This window comes from Canis lupus, chromosome 36 (assembly GCF_003254725.2).
Source record: "Canis lupus dingo isolate Sandy chromosome 36, ASM325472v2, whole genome shotgun sequence".
NCBI lineage: Eukaryota > Metazoa > Chordata > Mammalia > Carnivora > Canidae > Canis > Canis lupus.
Window position 1 is genome coordinate 25,707,970 of NC_064278.1, and position 24,628 is coordinate 25,732,597.

At 35.1% G+C, this 24,628-nt stretch overlaps 1 protein-coding gene and 1 non-coding gene across 6 annotated transcripts in view; both read right to left on the reverse strand.

Moving 5' to 3' along the window:
- The window catches only part of PDE1A (phosphodiesterase 1A), a 336,045-nt gene that overhangs the window by 249,735 nt on the left and 61,682 nt on the right, over positions 1-24,628 (reverse strand). The gene's annotated exons all lie outside the window — the stretch shown is intronic.
- LOC112668312 (small nucleolar RNA SNORD22) lies at positions 18,436-18,559 on the reverse strand. The gene has a single exon (XR_003141643.1). It is a non-coding gene; the product is annotated as a small nucleolar RNA SNORD22 (small nucleolar RNA).

Below are 24,628 nucleotides of genomic sequence, written 5' to 3' on the forward strand. Positions count from 1 at the left end.
TGATTCAAATATGGAAAATATTTTTGAAAAGAATGAGTCTAAATGCAGGGATATCAGTAAATAGTCTACTAGAGTCTTGGCGAAATATCAAAGATGGTAGTGGTATAAAGTGAGGCAAAACCATTGGACAAGAGAGACTCTAAGATACTAACAGGATGTAAAGCATAGGGCTTAGTGAATAATTAGGTATGCTGAACGAGAAAGAAAAGGATTCTAAGGCAGTACATTCATTTCTGGTTTGTTAATTTGAGTGGATGGTATAGGAAGACTCAGATCATAAAAAAAATGATGATGAAATACAAAGAAAGAAGTACGATCAGAGTTTATTGGTGGGACACAGTGAATTGCAACATCAAGGGATGGCCGAAGTGGAGATGTTTCAGGGGTGACTATGTACTGAAATTATCGAAGGAGGAATGGAGTCAGTTACAGAGGGAAAATGTGTGTGTGTGGGAGGTGGAGGTATTGCTACATAAATATAAAAGGATGAATGTGGATGGTATTGCTCAGAGGGAACATATAGGTTTGAGAAGTAAACGCCCAAGAATAAAACTGCAGCAACTGAAGGGATGGCCAGTGAAGAATATTCAGGTGATGTTAGAAAGACTGAAGAGGATCCCTGGGTGGCTCAGCGGTTTAGCACCTGCCATCTGCCCAGGGCAGGATCCTGGATTCCTGGCATCGAGTCCCGCATCAGGCTCCCTTCTTCCTCTGCCTGTGTCTGCTTCTCTCTCTTTCTCTGTCTCTCATGAATAAATAAATAAAATTAAAAAAAAAAAAAAGACTGAAAAGTCAGGAGGGAAAGTTTTTCCTACAATAAAAGCGGAAGGAGCTTCAAGTGGAAGAAAGATGTTACTGGAATCAAAGGTGCAGAGCAAATAAAAAGAGAAAGAATAGAAATGTTTTCATTATAGTTGGCAATTAGGAAGCCACCAGTGCGCTTTAATGAAAGCAATATCTGTGCTGGAACAATCATATATTCAGTAAGACAAAAGTTCTGAAACCAAGAAAATCATGAAAGTTGGGGGATTTTTCTAACTGGGTATATATCATACTTACTTCAATTAATGCTGCTTATGGAAATAAACATGAAAAAAAGATATGAGCTAACTTTACAAATATTTGGCATTAAGAATAAAGAAATATGACCATCTGTTTGCATGACAACAGTTTGCTTCAAGAAAGTGTTTTTAGGTTTCTTTTTTTTTTTTTTTTCTACTTTAATCCTTCATTTTAAATCTCCAAGTATTGTTTTCTTTTGGGAGGACATGTGTACTAACTCAACAAGAGATATGGATCCAAGAAAAGATCAGGACAAAGTTGCCCTGTGTCTTCTTCAGCTTGACATACTCTCAGATAACCTCTGTCTGTGTGTGTCTGTGTGTGTGTGTGCTCGCGTGTAGTTATTTTACAGAAGAAAGAGTGACTCTGCTGGCCCTTGGCATACAATCTAAGTAGCAACAGTCAGTCTCGTATGTCTCTTTGGCTTTCAGGATTTACTTCCAGGATCCCACTGCTCCTATTTTGATCCTGGGTGTTTAAGTCTTGAACTACAGCACCCATCTAGAATCAATGTTCTATGTATTTTCTTCTCATCTAGATTTCTATAAAAACTTAACTGTGTTCTGTGTTTTGCTCTCTCAAATGTAAACCAGATGATCTAACAACAACAACAAAAAAAGTATCTGCCAATGCATTAGCAGATGATAAAAACCTGCTAGCACATTCCAGAACATGATAATCAAGAATTCTAAAGTTAAGGAATTATGGTAGATTGATTGTATGCTATTCAGTTTTAGGTACCTTTTAAATAATACCACATAGTCAGCTAACGATTCTTCCTAATTATACGCAGGCATATATTCACATCCAATTCTAGTAAATGCCTATTGTGTCTTCATTTGTGCAAAAGAAATAATAAACACTTTACATATTTTCTGTATCATTTTAAAAAGATAATAGAAATAGTGCTCTTTTGGGAAATGAATTAATGGTATCTAAAATTTAAGATTTACTCTCAATGTGACATAATTTAATTTTTCCAAATTACTCAAACTGCCTATTATCCCAACATTATTTCTTCGAAACATCTTATTTTCCTCTTTAGTTTAAAATGCCACTTTTATCATACATACATTTAACTTTCACATTTATTTGGCTTGGTCTCTCTTCTATTCTGCTAATTTTTCTATACAAATACCACACTGGTTTAGTTATTATAACTTTTAGTATACTAAAACATTGGATAATGTTTAAACAGACTTCCCTCAGTTTAGTTCTCCTCCCAATAATTTTTTTTCCATACTAGTGCATAGTTACTCTTCTGCAAAAATTTATTCTTCTACACAATCATTTTGTCAAATATAAAAAGTCTATGATCTTGAGCAAAGGATCATTAGGGATAACAGGAGCCAGATTGCTCACGATTGGAGAAGGGAATTCCACGTATGGAAAAGAATAAGACTAGAATATATCCTTTGGACTTGGTGGTACTGATATAAACTATAGTTTATGTGTATACTATATATAATTCTAGCTATGTCCATTGAGAAGCCGAGAAGCAATGAGACACCAACAGTAATTAGTACACCGAGCACCCAAATTTTGGTCTCTATATACCACTCAAAACTAAAAAAATATAAAAAATTTTAAAAATTAAAAAAAATCAGTATTCCTTATAAAATAGGTTGATTCAGGATTGAGGAGGGAAAGTACAAGATCAACCTAGACTCTTATGATAGAAAATAAGGAAACATTCAAAGAATGATGGGAACATATCAAAAAAATACAGCCTAAAGAGGCTCTATTGGTCAAATGTGGGACAATTTGAGCATTAAATTAAATAATAATGATCACATACTGTTACTCATTAAATAAAATAAAAATCACTGAATCATTATTCATATAAAAATTGACTGAATAAATTGGGAAGAAAGCTCTTCCTTAGAGTAAAATATAACTAATAAATATCAAAAGAATGATGGAGTTATAAAATCAATGAATTTTTTTTAATCAATGAATATTAAAACAGTGGGTAAAAGTATAATGAAAAAGAAACAGGATACTGATAAAGATTGTGTTGAATCCAGATGACTTTAGGTAGTATGGACATTTTTTAAATATTGAGTCTTAAACATAGGATATCTATTTACTTGTGTTTTATTTAATTTTGCCATCTTCCCGACATACCATAAGGACTGGTTCTACTCCCAGTGAGCCTCCTTCCCTCCTCGGAGAATGTCAGGTCCCCACGGCATCTGCCTGCCCCAGTCTGGTCCGCACGCTCTGCCCTGGCCCCGATGGAGCCTCTCACCTCCAAATGCAGACATAGGGCACCTTCTTGACCCAGTGGCAGCCAGGCTGCTCCACGGGGCCTCACCCAGTGTTAGCAAGGATATTCCCTCCTCAGTGTCTACCCCTAGTGACTTCCCGTCCACGGACCCCACTCTGCTTCCTGGCAGAAGTCCAGCTGTTTCTGCTGGATTCTCTCACCCCTGTTGCAATAGTAGTGAATAAAGTCTTTCACTTTCATTAAAAAAAAAAAAATAGGATATCTACTTATTTGTGTTTTATTTAATTTCTTTCACTAGTGGTTTTTGGCTTTAAGAATCCCCATGACATTTTTCACAGAAATAGAAAAAACAATGCTAAAATCCATGCTGAACTACAAAAGTCCTCAAATAGCCAAAGCAATCTTGAGAAAGAAGAACAAAGCTGGAGCTACCACACTTTCTGATTACAAAATATCTTACAAAGCTGCAGTAATTAAAACAGTATGGTGCTGACATGAAGACAGACATATAGAACAATGGAACAAAAACAGGAAGTCCAAATATAAGTCCACACATATACACTCAATTGTTCTTTGACGGGGTGCCAAAAATATACAATAAGAAAAAGATAATCTTTAACAAATGGTGTCGGGAAAACTGAATATCTATATGCAAAAGAATGAAATTGGATCCTTATCTTATACTACACAGTAAAATCAATTCAAAATGGTTTAAAGACTTAATTGACTGTGGGAGACCTAAAACTGTAAAACTCCTAGAACAAAATATTGGGAAAAAACTCTTTGACACACTGTTCTTGACGATGATTTATTGGATATGACATCGAAAGCAGCACAGCAAAAGAAAAAATAAACAATTGGTACTATATCAAACTAGAAAGCTTCTTTACCAAAAAGGAGACAACCAACAAAATTAAAAAGTAACCTAAAAAAATGAGAGAAAATATTAGCAAACCAAATATCTGATAAGGGGGTTAATCTCCAAATATATAAAGAATTCTTTTAACTCAATAGCAAAATACAAATAGCCCAATTAAAAAAAATGAATATGGGCACCTTAGGGGCTCAGTCAGTTGAGGGTCCAGATCTCGATGTCAGCTCAGGTCTTGATCTCAGGGTCAGGAGTTCGAGCCCTGCACTGGGCTCCATGCTGGGCATAAAGCCTACTTAAAAAAAAAAATGAATAGCCACTAGGTATATAAAAGGGTACTCAATATCACTAATCATTAGGGAAATGTAAATCAAACCCACGATGAGATATTACCTCATATCTGTAAGGATGACAATCATAAAAAAACAAAAGATTAACAAGTATTAGCAAGGATGTAAAGACACTGGAATCCTTGTGCACTGTCAGTAGGAATATAAAATGGTCTGGCCACTATGGAAAACTCTACGGAGGCTTCTTTAAAAATTAAAACTGGAAACACCATACAATTCAATAATCCCCACTTCTGGGTACATATCCAAAAGAATTGAAATCAGAATCTTGAAACAATATCTGCAGTCCTGTGTTCACTGCAGCACTATTCACAACATCCAAGACATGGAAAGGACCTAAATCTCCACCAATGGATGAATGGATGAAAACAATGTGGTAAACATATAATGGAATAGTACTCAGCCTTTAAAAAGAGGGAAATTCTGCTATATGTAACAACATGGACACACCTGGAGGATGTTAGGCTAAATGACATAAGCCTGTCATAGGACGAATACTGCATGATTCCACTTACATGAGGTATCTAAAATAGTCAGGCTCGGAATCAGAGAGTATGATGGTGGTTGCCAGGGACTGGAGGGAGAGGGTAATGGGGAGTTATTTTCAGTGAGTGCAAAGTTTCAGTTATGCAAGTTGGATAAGTTTTAGTTTTCCAAAATGAATGTTGCACTAAATTATAATTATAGTTAACAATACTGTATCATGCACTTAAAAATTTGGTTAAGAGAATGGATCTCCTGTTAAATATTATCACATACACACACACAATGGGACAAGAGGAAACTTGTGAAGGTGGTACGTAAGTTTATTACCTCGATTGCAATGATAGGTTCATGGATGTATGCATATACCCAAATTCATCAAATTTTATACATTAAATACATGCAGGTTTTGCATATATAAATACATACACCTCAATAAAGTTGTTTTTAAAGAAAAAGATAGGGTAGGGTATTTATATAGTCTCAAAGTATCTTTCTACAAATTGCTTATTAATTTAAAGTCTAAGCACTTTACTATTACTTCATCCATATTAAGATAAACCAGCAGCATGTCTCTCTTGACACAACACCACTTATGTCCTGTTCCTGTATGAATCTACTCATGAGGAAATATTACACATAACCAAACTGAGGGAGGGTCTACAAAATAATTGGCCTGTGCTCTCAAAGTGTCAAGGTCAAAAAGCACATGGAAAGGTTAAAGAACTGTTTCAGACGAAAAGACTAAGGAGACAGGATGACTACACACAATATGTCATTTTAGATTTGATCCTGGACTAGGAATAATATAACTTTCAAAGATATTATCAGAACAAGGCCAAAATTTGAATATGAACTGAGGATTAGATTAATATTTTATCAGTATTAAATTTCTTGATTTTAATAATAGTACTGTAGATGTGCAAGTGACAGATTAAAAAGTGTGGGCATTATACAATACACATTTAACTACTGTACTTACATAATAAAACTTAATATCTATATGCATATTTAATCATATATATGTATAGAAAGAGTGAGAGAGAGAATAATAAATGGAACAAAATAAAAATTGTTCATGGAGTTCCTTGCACTATTACTGCAACTTCAAAATTATATGAAATATTTTTTTAAATTACAGTTCAAACTGTAACTTTTACATTGTATTGAAATCTTAGACATTGAAAAGTCAACATATAATTGGCTTTTAATTGTCAAATATAACCAGCATTGCCTTTAAACTTTATATCTTACAATAAACTTTATAATATAATTTGCTACATCAAAACCTCAAATCATTTTTCAGAAGTAAGGTAAAAAACTTTTGGAGGATAACAACTGCATATTTTTTATGTTCATAGTGATTTAAAGACAAAACATCAGTATTAAATAAAATGAGTAATCTACAACCCCGAATGAGTTTTAAGCCCAAACAAAATGTTTCCCTTCAGACAAATTTCTCTCAGCTATTCGAGTAGAAATAATCTTCCAACTCTTAACTCCTATGCCACTGTTTCTCTAACTTTCCTGGGACATATAAAACCTGCTATTATTTTCTTTCTCCAGAAATTTATAGTTTCTAAGTGCTTCTGCCTAGAAATACTTCCTTCAAATTCTTCCCCCCTCTATTTCCGGCTTACTATCCAATCAGCGTGGGTATGTTTTGCTTCTGGAAGCCTTTGTTGGAAACCAAGTCTGAAATAGATGTCCCTTGTCTAGCTGTCGAACATCCTTTCTTTCACTACTAAGGCATCAACAGCATAATTGCAATAATTCTTGTACTTCTTTTGGACCACCATTAACTCTAACTTTTTTTTTTTTTTTGCTTTATTTGTGTTGAGGAAATAACTCATCATTGTATTCTATACATTTCTTTAATATTACCATGCATAAATTAGATTGGCAGTGATTAAATGCCTATCTATGTTATACTTTTGCAAAATGCTACCTATGGATTTCAAGTTTGAGGAGAAATCTATTTCCTCCTTCTGTCCACTGAGAAAGCCTGCAAGCAATGACAATTCATTTGAAGTGGGCAAACCTAGCATCAATATCTTGGCTTCTATATACCATTCTCTACTAAAAGGAATTTATTTAATCTATCATGTATCCATGCACGCTTATGCAATTATATAACTAATTTTTTCCTAGAGAATGTTTTCAGTACTTAACACTCAGCCTCTTTCTTGAATAAAACAAGGAAAAAAGAATGGAAAAGATACCTAACCCTTTGGGGTTTAGTGTGCTAAAAAAGTTCTGAGATACACAAGTTAAAGTTGGCATACTTTGGATCTGGACCAAAAAATTGTTTTTATTGGCTGTGGAAGATGGAATTTTAGACTATGTTGGGCCATACTATAATTGTGTTTAGAAATGCATAATGTGATGGGGAGCATTCAGCGTGATTAAAAGACTATGCGTGCTGGAAAGTGTTGAATTTTTTTCAGCACTTAAAGCTAATGCAGACAAATGACAATGCAGTTAATTTAAGACCATTTACTGAAGATATACAAGATATAGATATTTGCCAAAGACAATGAGGAAAAATAAAGAAGCCTACTTCTAAATATAAGTAATTAAGATCTCAACAGGATTCCAGAATGGGCTAAAGTCAGCTTTTTATTGGTATAAAAACAACAGTAAAGGAAATCACTTAGAGTAAATAGTTTATGCCTTGAGCTATCTCCTCAAAACAAACATTCCATTTCCCATCTGACAAAGAATCAAATGACATTGTTTTGCTTCTAAACAGGATTATTTTTTCTAGGATCCATGAATGTTGGTGATTCCCTTCAGGAGAGATGAAACCTATAAATATTGTTTTAGGAAGCTGATCTGGGAGTTTAAGGGAAAATATTTTATGCCAATAAGATCAAATTAGCTTCAATGTGAAAGCTATACAAAAGAGGAAAAGCTATACAAAAGAGGAAAATCTATAGCACAAGAATATATTTCAATCCTGTAGTCAATATTAAGATCCTAAATATTGTATAGCTCTTAATACCATTACTTAGATCAGTTTCTGCCTAAGGCAATAACAATTTAAACATTTCCTGTTTCATTCCTGCCCAGTATTGTTGTTTTTTCCATTATTGCAGCTCAAAAATACTTGGGCTGTTTTAAAGATTAGTGTGTTGGCATGAAACTGCACATGCCTTTTAAGAATATTTTCTTTAACCCTCAATCATGACTTAGTATTTTAAAATTCAATATGGTCAAGGGCCTCTAGCATCAAAACAAATTTCATGGAACCTTATTAGGAAATTAGTTATGATGGAAATGATAGCATGCTGGGACATGAATATTCAATATTTATCACCATTTAAAATGCTAATATGCAAGATAAAAGTACAAGTGTGACCCTACTTAAAATGCTAATATGAGAGATAAAAGTACAAATATGTTTTTCAATCCATTTCAGTTTCAATGATAGTTATGGCATCATGTTTACATCATCTCAGCTTTTTTTACTATATTTTAAATATGATAGAATATTTAATATTTTATTTTAAATATGATAAATATTTTAAATATGATAGAATAAATTCATTAAAAAGTAAAATAGCAATGATTTCTCAGGAATATTTTATGGTATCTTAACATACTGAGTGAAAGGCATGTTCCTAACCCTGCCTGGAGGAAGATGTGGACCATCCCACTGGGTTAAACAGCGTACCAGTGAAGTGAAAACTCAAGATTCAATTCACACAGGACAAAGATGAATTTGTCTTAGTCATTGATCACACAAAGGCATGCTATGCTGTTTAATACAATGAAATCAAGTCGGAGGGTGGAGGGAAATGTTATTGTCATCAAACATTTATGAAATTAAGCCCAGTCTCCTGTTTGGGTCAGGTATGGTTACTACAACATACCTGAAACGAGACTAGTAAGTCTGTCTGAAACATCAGATTTAAGAACTGACGACAGATTATTTGCTGCAATGCAGAGTAATTATTCAGATTGACAATTCACTTTGCAAATGGAAAAGTAAGAGAATATGAGAATTTTAAAATTTACTCATTTTGTCATTTGGGTATTCACTGGTCTACATAATACTTGTGAAATGTTTAGTTCAGATAATTAAATATTACTTCTATGTATCCTTAAATCATAACCTTCTTTGGTATCAAGAGCATGAAATCTCTGAAATGGCCGAATCTGGTTAGAAAGCTAGTTCCTCTTCTAACAAGGAGTGTGGTCTTTGGAAAGTTACTTAAAATATTTAGACTCCAATTTCCTCATCTGTAAAGAAGGGCTAACAGTTATGACCAATTCATGTAATTTTTGTGTTTTTTAAATGAGGCAATATATAGAGAACATTCAGACAAATATCTGATTCATGGTAAATCTGCACAAAATGTTTTGTTTTGTTTTGTTTTAAGATTTTTATATATTTGAGAAAGAGAGCATGAGCAGGGGAAGGGGCAGAGGGAGAGGAAGGAGCAGACTCCCCACTCAGTAGTGAGCCTGGATCCCAGGACCCTGAGATCATGACCTGAGCATAAGGCAAATGCTTGACCGACTGAGCCACCCAGGCACCCCAAATATTTTGTTTTTAACTTTAATATGCACACTAACCTTCAGGATTTCACGTATAATTGGTTAGGTTCAGGACAACCTTTGGAAAAATGCTTACTACCTTAAGGATTTTTCACTGTATCACAGCTCCTAATTGCTGGATGAATCATGATTTTCATGGATACACCTGTGCACATGTGCATACGCCACCCCTCATCAAGCCCTCACATCCACTGCTTTATTGAGCATTGCTTTTTTCCCCCTACACAAGTAATAAAAATTAATAAAGTTATATATCTTTTCTCCTATTAATCTGCTTGCTGTGAGTTTATTTCAGAGACCCAGCTATGGAACCTAGGAGGGTAGAAGGTGTCTTTCTGCCCCTACAGTACATACACATGGATATGCTTTGTTCATATTTTATATATCACTTTTTATTACAAGGTGCCTCCCCCTCATAAATTTTAGTATTCTTCATTACCAAATATTCCTTTTTTTTTTTCAAATATTCCTAAATAATGTTGCACTTAGGTTTGATGTCCTAATATCTCATGTCACCTACGAGTGATAATTTCCAAGTGGGTGAAAGAGAGACATAGCCATCTAAGGAGACTATCAGATTCAGCCTGGACCTTTTAGAAACTGCAGACATACACCTGCCTCCCTACTCCCACCCTCCACCGCACCCCCACGCCACAGGCTTCTTCTTGTTCCCATCAGATTCCACAACTCTCACCGACCCTCCTTAGCCCCAGTTCAGTTCACAAAAAGTCCTCTTTATTAATAGAAGTGTATACCACAAGCAGAGAAGAAGAGAAGATGCATGCTGAAGACCATCACCACATAAGTGTCCTCATACTTCCCAAAGACTAGTAATTTGTGCAGGCCTGAGACTAAAGGACAGATTCTATGAGGCACCCAAAACCTACCCTGTAAGGGTCAGCTTATAGGCCATCTGTTCAATGATGTTTTCCCTGGTGCCTCATACTTACCACATACATTACCTATACTTTCTTATGGCATGACTCACTAACTACTACGTATCATAGTTCTTACGGTCATGAGATCTTCCCTACCAGGCTTTTGTGGATTGTTGATAATAAGTGGTTGATGAATGGATGGATAAATAAATGAATGAATATCAATGATCAACCTTTGAATCAGGTCTAAACTGCTAGACTACCTTGTGCTTCAGATCTTTGTCCATATTCCATTATAAAGACGTTTGCTGATGAGGCATTGACACTGGACAATTTTTGATACTATGGGGCTAGAACACAAGCTTGTCTTGGAGTTCTGGCTTTATCTCCTTTGCTATGAAGCTCTTGTTCCATGTCCCTGGTTGTCACTGCTGTTTTCCAAGATCCCAGGCATACCACCATATGACCTGAAGTTGCATTTTAGCATTTTCACACTAGAGTAAGAGCTCAGTGACTCTTCTAATTATGCAAATCCTTTGCTTTCCTAACATTTCGAGCTCCTAACACTCATGCTTGGCACATTGGGTATGCCCAGTAACTTTTGATATTCTTCCTTCCTTTCTTATTTTAAACCATTTGAACCATGTTGGAACATATGTTTCAAATAAAAATTATAAAACTAAATGATTTCTTTAATTCTATCATTTAGATTGTTTTCATTTAAGACAGAAAATTTAGAGTTACCTTCGAATTATTCTTTCCAACTTAAGAATTTCCCTCATTGAAGTCTGATTTATAGGCACCCTGAAACTCTACAATTGTTAAGCACATGTGACTTTTTAAGACCCAGCAAAAATTATGGACCATTCTGCTGTGAAAATTGTAAAGAATCTCAGATATTTAGAACTGAAAGAAAAAACTTCAAAGGCATTCCAAAACAGCTCTCTGTTCTTTTCACATAACATCCAAAAAAACTATCACCCACTGCTAATGACTGTGCATGCCAGCCAATTTTCATCTACCAGCAAATGTATTCACTTACAGTTCCTTTCAACAGAGTTCTAAGTCTAATTTAGTGTGGTTTAATGGCTGAAGTCAAAATGACTTTTTTACTTGGAAGCAGTTTGCCCTACAGAGTTGCATTATCTACTCTGATTCCATTCAATGGCAGGTACAAACATGAATTACGGTGGTAGTATGGGAAGGTACTTTAGAGATCAGCTAGGTCAGACCCTGTATTTTCGTCTGGGGAAACTGAGGCCACAAAACTGAATAAAATAGTACTCTTTCCCTCTCATCCACAAATCTGAAGTTAATTTTTCTCTGTATTTCACATATACTTTAAAATTTAAAATAAATAACTATCGGGGCTCCTTGGTGGCTCAGTTGGTTAAGAGTCTGCCTTCTGCTCAGGTCATGATTCTGGGGTCCAGGGATCAAGCACCATGTTAGGCTCCCTCCTGAACTGGGGGCCTTCTTTTCCCTCTCCTTCTGCCCCTCTCCCTGCTCCTTCGCTCAAATAAATAAACAAAATATTTTCTAAAATAAAATAAAATAAATAACATTTGGAGGTTGATAGATTATACTATCCATAGGAATACGCACACACACACACACACACACACACACACACATACATACACACACACACACCAGGAATTTTAAGATCTTCTTAAGATACTAGCATCGTCAGCCCTTATAATAAAACTGTGGATAAAAAGTGTCACTCTGTAACAATATACCCAAAAATGGAAGCGCCCCTGCCAAATATTTAGGTTGAGTCAGAAAAAACATAACCCCTAACCAAAAAAAAAAAATAGCAAATAAAAGATCATCAACTTAATTTTACCCCCACCACACACACAAATTAAATGAAAAATGCATTCAATACCATTAATAGTGAAGAGAATAGGAAGAAAAAGAACACCTCCCTCCTTGTATTATGTCTACTCTACTCCTTCAGCAAAGAAGGGTCTTTAAGGTTTAAATACTGTCAACAGTAATGTAAGCTGAAAAAAGAAAGTGTACCTGTTCCAGTTTTATACCCTCCAGATTTGTTTTCTACACTCACTTAGGGGCACTCAACACTCACTCTTTGAAATCTTCATCTCTATTCCTAAGCAGAATCATAAAGCACAAATATTCATAAAATCTAATGTGAAAAAGACCTGGGTTTGAATATGGTTTTGCCACTTGTTAGCTATTTGATCTTGGATAATCTTCTTATCTCTATGCTTCAGTTTCCACATGTATAAAATAGTCTTCAGAATAATAACTCCTTTATGCGATTGTCCTAGTAAGTGGAATCATAGTAGATATTGACAACTCTATAGTATATGTAGCATTTACGGTTTTTAAAAATGTTTACATTTCAGCCATTAAATAACTCTAAAGTAAACCAATTTAGATGACCCATTTAAAGCATTTATAATATGAATTCCCAAATAAAACATGTTAGCTAAAATTTTGTTTACCTCATAGGGCTGTTGTCAAGATTAATAAGATAATATAAATATACAAATTTCTGAGCACAGTTACCTGGCACATAAGACCTCAATAAATACTGGCTTTCCATTAGCATCCTTATTATTATCATTGACATTACTTTTAATTACTCCTACTGCCAACTGCCTTCTCTTCTCCTTTCCCCCATCAAAGGAAATGAGAACATCCTCAAGCAGATATCATGTCTTCAAAAGACAGTGGCACTCACAAAAATTTAATAACTAGAGAAAATGATGGAATGGACAAAGGAAAAAAAAATAGCAGAAATGGGGACATAAAAAAAGTGCCAAACTGAATCAGAAAGTTTCCAGTTGGAGAAACAAGCTAGGAAATCTTCCTTGAATGGAATTCAAGACTGGCCCATTTATGACTCCACCTCAGTTCCTATGCCTCTATTAGGGGCCAAAACCAGAGCATTTACCCATACAAGTGAAGTTACTGGCTCATGGCATGAAACAATATACCAATGACATCAAGTTAGCTCTCAAAAAAATGTTTTAAAATAAAATAAACAACATTACTAGGGACATGAAAATCCCCTGCACTATGATTAAATCAAAAACTGGTTAAGATCAATTCAGGCTCATTCCTTTTAATGCTATTGTTTTGTTTTTCAAATTTCCAAGGATCCTCACTTTGGAAATTATAATTTATTCATCAGAGAGATGTTACATTAACATTACAGTATGTGAACCAATAGCTTTTCATTATGTATAAAAAATGCAAAACACAAAAAATAAAAATTGCTTACATTTGTAAAAACTTCTGCATCTTAACTATAAAAGGGGGAAAAATAGATATCTGCAGCTGGCACTGTTTCATGTACCAGTTTCTGAAAACAATACAGAATGTCAAAAGTATAAGAATTACCATATGCTAGTGCTTTTGCTCTGACAAATTATTCACAAATAACTTATGCTTGTATTCTGTAATTCACACTGAAGTTAATAAAAGTTGGATCCCTAATCACATTCAAACGATCAATATTATATAAATATGTGCTCGAAAGATCTTTTTCTCTTTATAAAAAGTATTTTAAATTTAGAAATATAGAGAAATATATTAGCATATATACAGAAATATGTATGTGCAAAGGCATAAATACATACTCTTCCCAAATATATTTTTGTTATTAACTGGCACCATCAGAGAAGAGTATACCTTATTTCTTCAAGTCACTGAGGCTTGATTCCTTAAAAATGTTTAACCATTTTTTTTTTTAAATCATTCTGAAATGTATTGTGCAGTCTTCGCCTTACAAAAGGAATCATCAGTGGGCATTTTGCTCTTCTTTCAAGACATGATCAAGGACTGAGGTCACCTGACAATGTGAACTCAGTATAGAGTCTATCCTCTGGTTGCTTAAACTCCTGATAGTACAAAAAATACGGAAAGAGATCAAGGATAATAGAGTAATGTGGTGCTGCTGTCTCCACTGCCCCCTCAAATCTACCTTATTATTATTTTTTTCCTTATTATTTTTTAACCACATGCAGAATATTTACTCTCTCCTGACCTCTTCATTGCCTTATCTTCCTTACTACTTGTCCTCTGTACTGCTTTCCTTCAAGTATTTCTCCTTTCTCTCATTCAACACTCAGTGCCAACTGTGGGCTAGAACCTCTGCTGGGCCCTAATTACGAAGACATATCCAGCCCTTACAAAGATTAAATTCCTGCCTCTTTTGCATATGTTCTTGGAGTTTTGTGGTGTTATTTTTTTTTAATGATTCTCCAGGTTAACTTCTAGCAAGTGTGATTCTAAAAATGTGATATTTCTATTTAAAAATTTATTTATGATTTGGTTGGGCAAAGTAAAATTTAGGCTCCATTAAGTTCAAGCCAAAATTCTCATACATTTCCCTACTGATAAAGAAAACACTCATCTATAAAGCACCAGTATTAACAAATAAACACAACCTAGGAGTACGTGATTTTGAGATTTTTTTTTTTTAAATACTAGTTACAACAAATAGCTTGCATGAAAACCTAAGGAGGATGCTGTCGATCTTACCTTGAAATAATGTGTAGTAGTACTGGGACAATGGAAGATGAACAGACAAGATCATCAATCAAGTATGGAAAGACTTCGCTGAATCAAAGATTTTGGGTCTAATCCCCCAGTTAGAGGCAAGCTTCCCAAGAAAGGCTTTCAACAATTAAAAATAGGAATACTTTTATTCACTTCGTTTAGTCAACCAAATTTTATTCAGAGCATACCCTGAATATTATACAACAGGTATAAAATAAGAATCGTAAAAATAAAGCAGCAGTATAAGGCGATAGAGTGATGGGTGGTATTTTATATCTGGCACTAATTTAACCTTTATAAGTGCGCTCTAAACAAATAAAGGGGGTTCAGAGTCTTACATTAAAATGAGAAAATTTAGGCTCAGAGAGAATAACAGGAAGTAATAAATTCAGGAAAAGTCTTAGAATTGCCAACTCAGTTTTGTACTCATTTTATTTCCCCATCCGACTCCGATCCTGAGAAATTATGCTTAAAGAGCTTTTCTTAACAAAGCAAATGTGGGGGAAGCCAGAACTGAAGTGTAGGCAAGCACTTTCTAAAAACACTAGAAAGCAAAAACAACATCATAAATTTGCACTAATTAAAATGATGCTAAGTGTTCTCATCCCACAGACAAGTGTGCTAGCCCACTTTCCTATTCAGTCATGGTCCAAAGTCTGAGCTATCATATTCTAAAGATCACTCTTTACACTTGATATCTTCCCTCTTTTTCTGCTTTTATACAATCTAGTAAAAAAACACTTTACATAAACATAAATATGTTTGCAATCTTTTCCTGAATTCTTTTGTTTTTAATACATTTGGTTTTTCAATATTTTAATTCATCCCTAAATTGAACAATACATATACCTATTATTTGCTATTAAATTATTTTTTCCAGCTTTATCGAGGCATAGTTGGCAAGTAAAATTGTAAGATATTTAAAGTTTGCAATGCAATGATTTGATATATGTATATACTATGAAAGCATTCCTCCTATCAAGTCAATTACCACATTTATCACGTCATATGTTTTACCTTTTGGTGGGGAAAGGTGGTGAAAACATTTAAGTTCTCCTCTCTTACAAAATTTTAATTATAATACGTAGTGTTTCTTTCTTTGGTCACCAAGTTATACATTAGATCCTCAGACCTTATTCAGCATATAACTGAAAATTTATAACCTTTTACCAACCTCTCCCTATTTTTCCCTCCCACCCTTACCCTCCAGATCCTAGAAACCATTTTTCTACTCTGTTTCTAAGAGTTTGATTTTTTTTTTACTTCTATAAATGAGTGATACCATGCAGTATTTGTCTTTGCCCTCTGGCTTATTTCACCTTATATTTGCTATTAAATTAACCCCAACAAACATGTAGAGGTTCCCTATGTAAATTCTCAATATATAGTTAATGGAAGTTTGAAATCACAAAACCAAGGACAAAAGTCCTAGTACTATACTAAATCCTTAACTTCCTATGAAAAGAGCTGAAAGATCCTCTGTAAGATAATCTCTCAGAGAAGGGAATGTTATAATCATTTCCCCTTGGAAAGATTCTTCCCAGTGCACATTGGAAGGAAGGTAGACCATGAAAATTTCCTTCGTTACTGATGGCACGCTCTAAAGGTCTCTCCCCTTCTTATTCTATCAAATCATGTTTTTTTTGTTTTGTCTTGTATTTCCTGTTTATTTATGTCAAGTCAAATTTAATCGGAAAAGGAATTTACTGGAAGGATACTAGGTAGCTGGACTCACCCTACAACTCATCTCTAACTATCCAATACTGTATCAAAAACTCCAAAAATTGAAATATCCATTTGGCTCATCCTGGGTCCCTAAAGAAATAATAGCTTTTGGGGAGAAGAGAGATAGACTGTTTGGCTAACTTTGGCTTCCATAATGGGAGATACAACTCTTTTACTAAAATTCTATGGGAAATTCTACAAAAGAGGTTGGATGTAAGCAGAAAAATTAAAAACTTTATAAATCCTAGCAAATACCTACTGTAGCATATATTTTTGCTCAAAACTCTGAGCTTCTAGAGAACCACAGTCTTCCCCATTGTGCTTAGAACCATATGTGACACAAAAAGTGCTCAATAAATACTTGGTCTCAGCACACTCTTCAACTTTAAACTCTAATGTCAAAGAACTAAATGCTAAGTCTCCTCATTCTCCATTCACTGACAAGTACCAAGTCATCTTTTATTCCTTCTTCTTCCTCACTCTGATTATTTAGTTGGTGACCACATCCATTGACATGTTTTCCTTTAACATTTTTCCTCCTCATTCCAGTCCATCTTCCAACCTACCACCAGAGTGATCTTCCTAAAATAAAAATCTGCCTAAAATCCATCATAAATAGCTACTAACTACTAAAGATTTCCTATATCAAAGACACAAGAGGATATCTCAAACTTGATGTTTTAACTCACAGCTCTTCCTTCCCACAATCCCATCGGCCTTGCCTGTGACATGTGCACATTCATCTCCTGAGTTTAAGCTTCACTTTCTTTTTTTTTTTTTTTAAAGATTTTATTTATTATTCATGAGACACAGAGGGAGAGAGATATGCATAGACACAGGCAGAGGGAGAAGCAGGCTCCATGCAGGGAGCCCGATGTGGGACTCGATCGGGGTCTCCAGGATCACACTGCGGGCTGCGGGCGGCACTAAACCCCTGGGCCACCGGGGCTGCCCTAAACTTCACTTTCTTAATGTCACTTTCCCATACACACCCTGTCTCATCTTCCACTTAAGAACAGTAAAATTCCTCTGATCTCATAGAATTTTAAAACCTGTAATAGTCAATTAGCCAAAAATACTGGCTAAAGTATGAAAGCATTAAGTAATAATTAATTTTTTAACTTAAAGTTTATGAAAATGCATTCATTGGCCAATCAGTTGATGTAGGAACAAAGCTTTTTCTTTATATAGGAGTCTGCTGATTGGAGGAGCTTCAATTCACCTTTCTAGAACTAACCAAATTCAAAATGCCTCTCTGTGATTCTTTTTTTTTTTTTTTTGAAGGTTAAACTTTTAATCAGCAAGGCTCAAACAATTACATGCTAATTTCCAGCTAGGTTGCACCAAAAATGACTTAAAAATTTCCTTTTGGGGGGATCCCTGGGCAGTTTAGTGCCTGCCTTCGGCCCATGGTGTGATCCTGGATTGAGTCCCGCAACGGGGTCCCTGAATGGAGCCTGCTTCTTCCTCGCTCTCTGTCTGTCTCTGCCAGCCCCCCACCCTCCGTGTCTCTCATGAATAAATAAAAGCCTTTTAAAAAAATTCCTTTTAAAATAAATAAATAAATAAATAAATAAATAAATAAATAAATAAATAGAAATTTCCTTTTGGTATCCCTGAAGAACAGGATTCCTGTTATATAAAAGCTTTGCTCTTTCTTTAGACCTATAAAGAAGTAGGTACAGTTGACTTCACCAAATGATTTATTCCCTTTTCCCACATTTAGAAATCCCTATGATCCCTCAGACAGTTCCTTCTGGAGCAAGCTTCCTCCTTTTCCCCAGCCAGCCCCGGTGGATTCACCTTTACAGGCTCTCTGTGATTCTTTAACATGGAATGAGAATTTAAGACATCTGCAAAACAAACTAAGCTCAAAATCTTACTAGTTTCATTTAGTTTTCTTACAAACTCTTGTTCTTATTCATTTTAAATTAGATAACTTTTTTATATGACTTTTTATGAGGCTTCTCAAAATATTAAACTTAGTTTTTGTATATATGATAACTTTCTTTTCATACTCATATTTTATTAGTTTATTTAATATTTAATTAGCTTGTGTAATTACTACATAGAATTACAACTTCCTTAAACAAGTTTGGGAAGAATCACAGCAGATTCTTGGCAAGCATACTGTTCAAATGGTGGGAGCAGAGGGCATTGGACGAGCCAGAGATTAGCTATTAGCTACAAGGGCTCCACAGACCTTCAGTACACTGTGTGTTGCAAGGAACAAAACTGAGCTCAAATGACTTAGAGAAAAATAGGAAATGTGCAGGCCAATAACATGAAGATTCAGTGCTAGTGCTTCCTTCAGCTGTGATTTGATGCAGTTATTGAAACAATGTCATCAAGAGTTGGTTTCTCTGCGTGTCTCAGCTGTGCTTTCCTCTGGGAGTAAACTTCCTCCTCAGGGTGGATCTCTTGGCTAGCAAAAAGGCAGCATGGCTCTGACCCTTTGTTTTTGCACTCCCACATTCAGCAGAAGGAAGACCCCATCTAGTTTTTCCCAGAAGCTCCAAAAATAGTCTCTTGTATCTTATACTTCTAACTGGGTCACATGCCCATCTCTGAACCAGTCCCGTGACTGGGAAGGTAGACTATTTATTGGATTAAGCCCATAGAGGCTCCCCTTACCTCGCTGTCCAATGTTGGGAATAAGATCAGTTCCATCAACCAATGATAATGGAGGAGGGCGGCTTTCAAAAGAAATTTGTGCTTCTTATTAAAAGAAAGAGATTGCACTCTGGCAACTTGAAACCCAAAATCTTGGGGTTTAGCATTCTATCAGGGTTAGGCTTGAATATGGAGAGTGACAATTGACAAGAAGTGCCCTCAGCCAGACTTAACCTAATCAATCTGTGCATGAGGAGCAGAACAAGGGGTAGTAGGGCATAGCTCTTACCTTTTAGGATTAGTACTTCTGCCAAATTTTCCCAGACACTGACTAATCTAGGGGGAGGAGGAGGGAAAAGAGACAGATAGGGAGTTGCACAGGCAGGAGTGGAGAGTGGGATAAACATTTACCCTTCCCAGCACAAAATTTTTGGATTATTTTTCTCTGATTTTTTTAAATTAAAAATTAAAATACCAGGATTTTGAAATATTTTTAATTTGTTAAAATTTTAAGATAAAAAGAATAATAGATTATCATGTTTTTTCTAATCAAGACTTTATATTTTACAGCAATTTAAAATTCAATTTTAAATTCAAGTAAAATTTAGAAGAAGGCACAGATATTTCCCAAATATTCCCTGTACCTATGTATACACAGCCTCCCCCATTGTCAATATTCCCCACCAAAGTGGGTCATTTTCTTTTTTTTTTTTTTTTAAGATTTATTTATTTATTTATAATAGACAGAGAGGGAGAGAAGCAGAGACAGGCAGAGGGAGAAGCAGGCTCCATGCCAGAAGCCGGACGTGGGACTCGATCCCGGGACTCCAGGATCGCGCCCTGGGCCAAAGGCAGGCACCAAACCACTGAGCCACCCAGGGATCCTCGGGTGATTTTCTTATAATTGATGAACCATAGTTTACATTAGGGTTCACTCTTGGTGTTGTTCATTCTATGGGTTTGGCTAAATGTATAATTTGTATCCATCCTTAAGGTCTCATAACAGTATTTTCACTGCCCTAAAAGTCCTCTACTCTCTGCCTACCCATCCCTCCCTCTCAACTTCTAAAAACCACTGATCTTTCTACTTTTTCCATAGTTTTACCTTTTCTAGAATGTCATATAATTGGAATAATAGAGTATTCGGCCTTTCAGATGGGTTTCTTTCATTTTGTAATAGGCATATGAGATTTCTCCATGTTTTTTCATGGCTTGATAGCTCGTATCTTTTTAGGGATGAATAATATTTCATTATTTGGATGTACTACGCTTTATCCATTCAACTGTTTTTCCACAATATATTTAATATCTGTGAGCTCAAATAAGTTGTTAAGTATGTTTTTCCTATAACTAATTTTCTGGATCTTATTAATACAATAACCCAAAATCTAAGAATCTCGGTATCTCAAAAAATATTCATTTAAAAAAACAAAATTATAAAACTAACCTATATTTCATCCCTATAAATCCTCTAGCAGTCACAGCACACACACACAAAATACTATGCACATTTTATCCCTTGGCCTTTAACCTTTAGATACAAGAAGCAAATCCACTCTGATTTAGCTCCTTTTTGTGAAAGAAGAGGATATTTAGGTTGCATTGTATTCAACAAGAAAAGAAGCCACCAGCTGGCATTTTGATAGCCTCAAATAACATAAGAAAGGGATTGTAGAAGACATACTTTTATTTTCTTCTGGCAAGGAGAAGCAGGAACAATTCAAGCATCTTCCCACTCACATACTGCTCTATATAAGGAAGAAAAAGTACATTTCATAAGGCAAAAATTTTGTTTTGTTAATATTAAGGAATATGTAAAAGATAATGTCCTAGTCCCTACAGAGTTCAAATAATATGCAAAATATGAACAATCTATTAAAAATTCATAGTTAATTTTCAAAACCACAGCCAAGCACAAGCTGAAGAAAAGCAAAGGCATGAAATCACACTTCAGATTCACTCAGGACTGCCAAGGAACACTTCAAGGAGCTCATGGTAACTGAGCTATCTCCTGGCAAGGAAACCCTTAGCAAGGATACCAAGCTAGTGATGATGAGGAAAGAACTGCTTCTATGCCAGCCCAACCTCTCACTTTATCTGTTTGGTATGTGAATAGGAGTTCAGAGCCATGGTGATGGCTGGGCTGCCTCTACCAAAGTTCCTTCTCCATTCCTGATCTACCTATACCACACAAGACCAACAAAGGCCAGAACTCCCAAGACTTGTTAGGTTTTCTTAAGGCTGCTGGGATCACAGATACTGAAAGAATTTCTCACCCCTTTGAACTTTGGGTGGTCATTCCAAAACTAAAGTTATAAAACTAAATTTTCTATTTGCTTTTACAAAGAATGGCTCTTGTGTTAGAAATGCACCATTAGAGGAGAACCTATCATTTTCATTTTCAGTGATTTAAAAGAAAAAAAAACAGAAGACAATGAGCCTCTACCTGGAACAGTTTAAGAACAGTACTGAGACTGAAGATTGTATTTAGTAGAAGACTTATAAGGGCTTCCTTGAACAGAGAGAATCTAAGAAATTCTGGATAGAGAGAGAGTTGGGAGGAGGGAGAAAGTTGTGACAAATCATTTAGTTATTGTGAAGCCACTTGAGCTTGTAAATCCATTAAGTATTTAAGAATACTTTTGAGTTTGCTCATAGTCAGTTATTAAAGAAACAAATTTCCATTCAGTTCAAAAGATGAACAATGTTCAGAACAACTAGGTAGGATATGAAGCAAAAGGAGCCAATTATTTTAAAGCTAAACTTAAAAAAATTTAATGACACAGAAATACCATATTCAGAATCACTCTTCGCAGAGTATAACAAGTTTTTTTTGTGTGTGTAAAAATGACACTTAAAAGGAAAACAATGTAAAGACCAAACTTTATTAACCTCCAAAAATATCAAGCTCTTCCCCATTTTTCTAGTTTGTTATTGTCTTTTGAATCTTCATACAGGTACTGAAAGAACTGAAATGGCATTCTGGATATAAAGGAAAAGCTATTTGCTTTCATATCCTAGCCTTTCATAAAAGGTTAATTTATTTTGAGGAAGCTATAAGGCTAAGTTCTTTCTCCTGCATCCAGTGTTGTGAACCAGTTAAATTCTAATTCTTCAACACCTGAAGTAATATCTCTCAGTAGGGCCTTTTTTTGGCCATTTTATGTAAAGCAGACCCATCAGCTTACTTCCTATCCTATAGGTATTTCCCATTCTATTATTTCCTTCAAGTCACTTACCGTTTTAGGGAATCATTCTGATTACTTGCTAGTTTTCTAATACCTCTCTTCACCAACCAGAAAGAAAGCACCATTTTACATGGACCCTTCTGCCTTCACCTGTGCATTCCTCCTACTAAGCACAAAAACTGATACATGGAGAGCACTTGGAAAATACTATGACTGAATCTTTAATTAAAGAGTGAGACTGAAGGATTACTAAAAAAAAAATAGTAAATGTGTGTACTTTGATTCTACTTCTTATTTTTGTTTCATTTTTCTTCGAGAATTATCTTGGATTGCTTAATTTGGCATGACCTCAGTTTCTTTGGATTAATTTAAGACAGTAATAAAGAATAAATGATAGCTACAGGAAGGGATAGTGCCTTTAGTTCATAAAGATTCCACTAGTAATAATTTATCAGGAACTTGGCCTCATCAGATATTTCAAATTTAGCCTAAAGTTTATTCATTAAATCCTAGTAGAGTGACCAGTTTTGCATTTAGCCAAATACACTGTAAATGTCTGTATCTAAGAATGTTTTCATCTTTCCTTTCCAATAAAATGCTATAGAATTGGAATTCGAGTAACTAAAGTATATTTTGATTAAAAAATTTGAAGCAGGGTCTCAAAAACTTTTGGGGTGCCTGGGTGGCTCAGTCGGTTAAGACCTGCCTTCAGCTCAGGTCATGATCCTGGAGTGCCAGGATCAAGCCCCACATCAGTCTCCCTGCTCAGAGGGGAGTCAGCTTCTCCAGCTCCCTCTGCAATTTCCCCCACTTGTGTTCTCTGGCTTGCTCTCGCTCTCTCTCTCAAATAAATAAATAAAATTTAAAAAAACTTTTAATTGCTTATATGATACATTGAGAAGGTGTGTAATTCCTAAGAAATCACAGGAATTACAAGTATTTTTTTAAAGTTGAAAATAGATCCTCTTCAGTTGAGAAAGCATTTCTTTCATTCTATCTTTTGTCAGTATGATGGTTGGGAATAGCATCACCTAAATTACTTCATGAACATTAACCTTAAAACCAGTTCTATGCAATTTAAAACAATAATTTTTATCCTCATTAAACACATACATATATTCTCGTTTCATGTTTCCTGAATGGTGTTATCCACAGGCAAATACAGAAGCTATTCCTAACTATTCCCAAAATTAAGATTATCATTCTCTTTAAAAAAAATAAATTTAGGTCCCCGAGTGGCTCAGTCAGTTAACTGTACTACTAGTGATTTCAGCTCAGGTCTGATCTCAGGGTTATGAGATCAAGCCCATGCCAGGCTCTGTACTCAGTGGGGAGTCTGCTTGAGGTTCTCTCCTTCTCCCTCCTCATCTGTCACTCCCCCATCTCTCACACTATCTCCCTCAAAAAAAAAAATTAAAACTTAAAAAATAAATAAATAAACAATAAATTTGTAGAATCAAAATTTTTTCAATGGCCCTAATAACATTTTGGCATATACATTTTGTTGTTGTTGTTGTTTTTGGTAAATTTATTTTTTATTGGTGTTCAATTTGCCAACATATAGAATAACACCCAGTGCTCATTCCGTCAAGTGCCCACCTTAGTGCCCACCTCAGTGCCCATCACCCAGTCACCCCCACCCCCCACCCACTTGGCATATGCATTTTGATAGTGAGATCATATTCATTCATTCATTAAATGGTTCACTCTTGTGTCTCCAGTGTCTAGAACAATGCTTAGAAAAAGCATATGGTGAAAGCAATTTGGAAAATTATAAAATAAATAAAAGTAACATAAATATCTATTGTACTAAAGATATTATGATGAGGTTTATGGTTAGCTAAAGAAAGAGTTTTAAGGTATTTTCCAAACCTTATTTCTTTTGTATCCTGACAATTCCTTCTTTCCATGGTCTTGAAATGTATTGTCACTGTTTTCTTCATAGTAGCTTTAAATCAGTAACTTTGTTAGTCCTATAATCTCTGGCCTGACCTGTGTCCTCAGGGATACCGCAGCCTCTTAGATTTTATACCTGTCACAGTTTTGTCTTCCTCCCTTCTACTTAAAGATGTCAAGTTTATCTTTCTTAGAACACATTTCTCAAGAGTTACCTTCCTAGAAACCAAAAA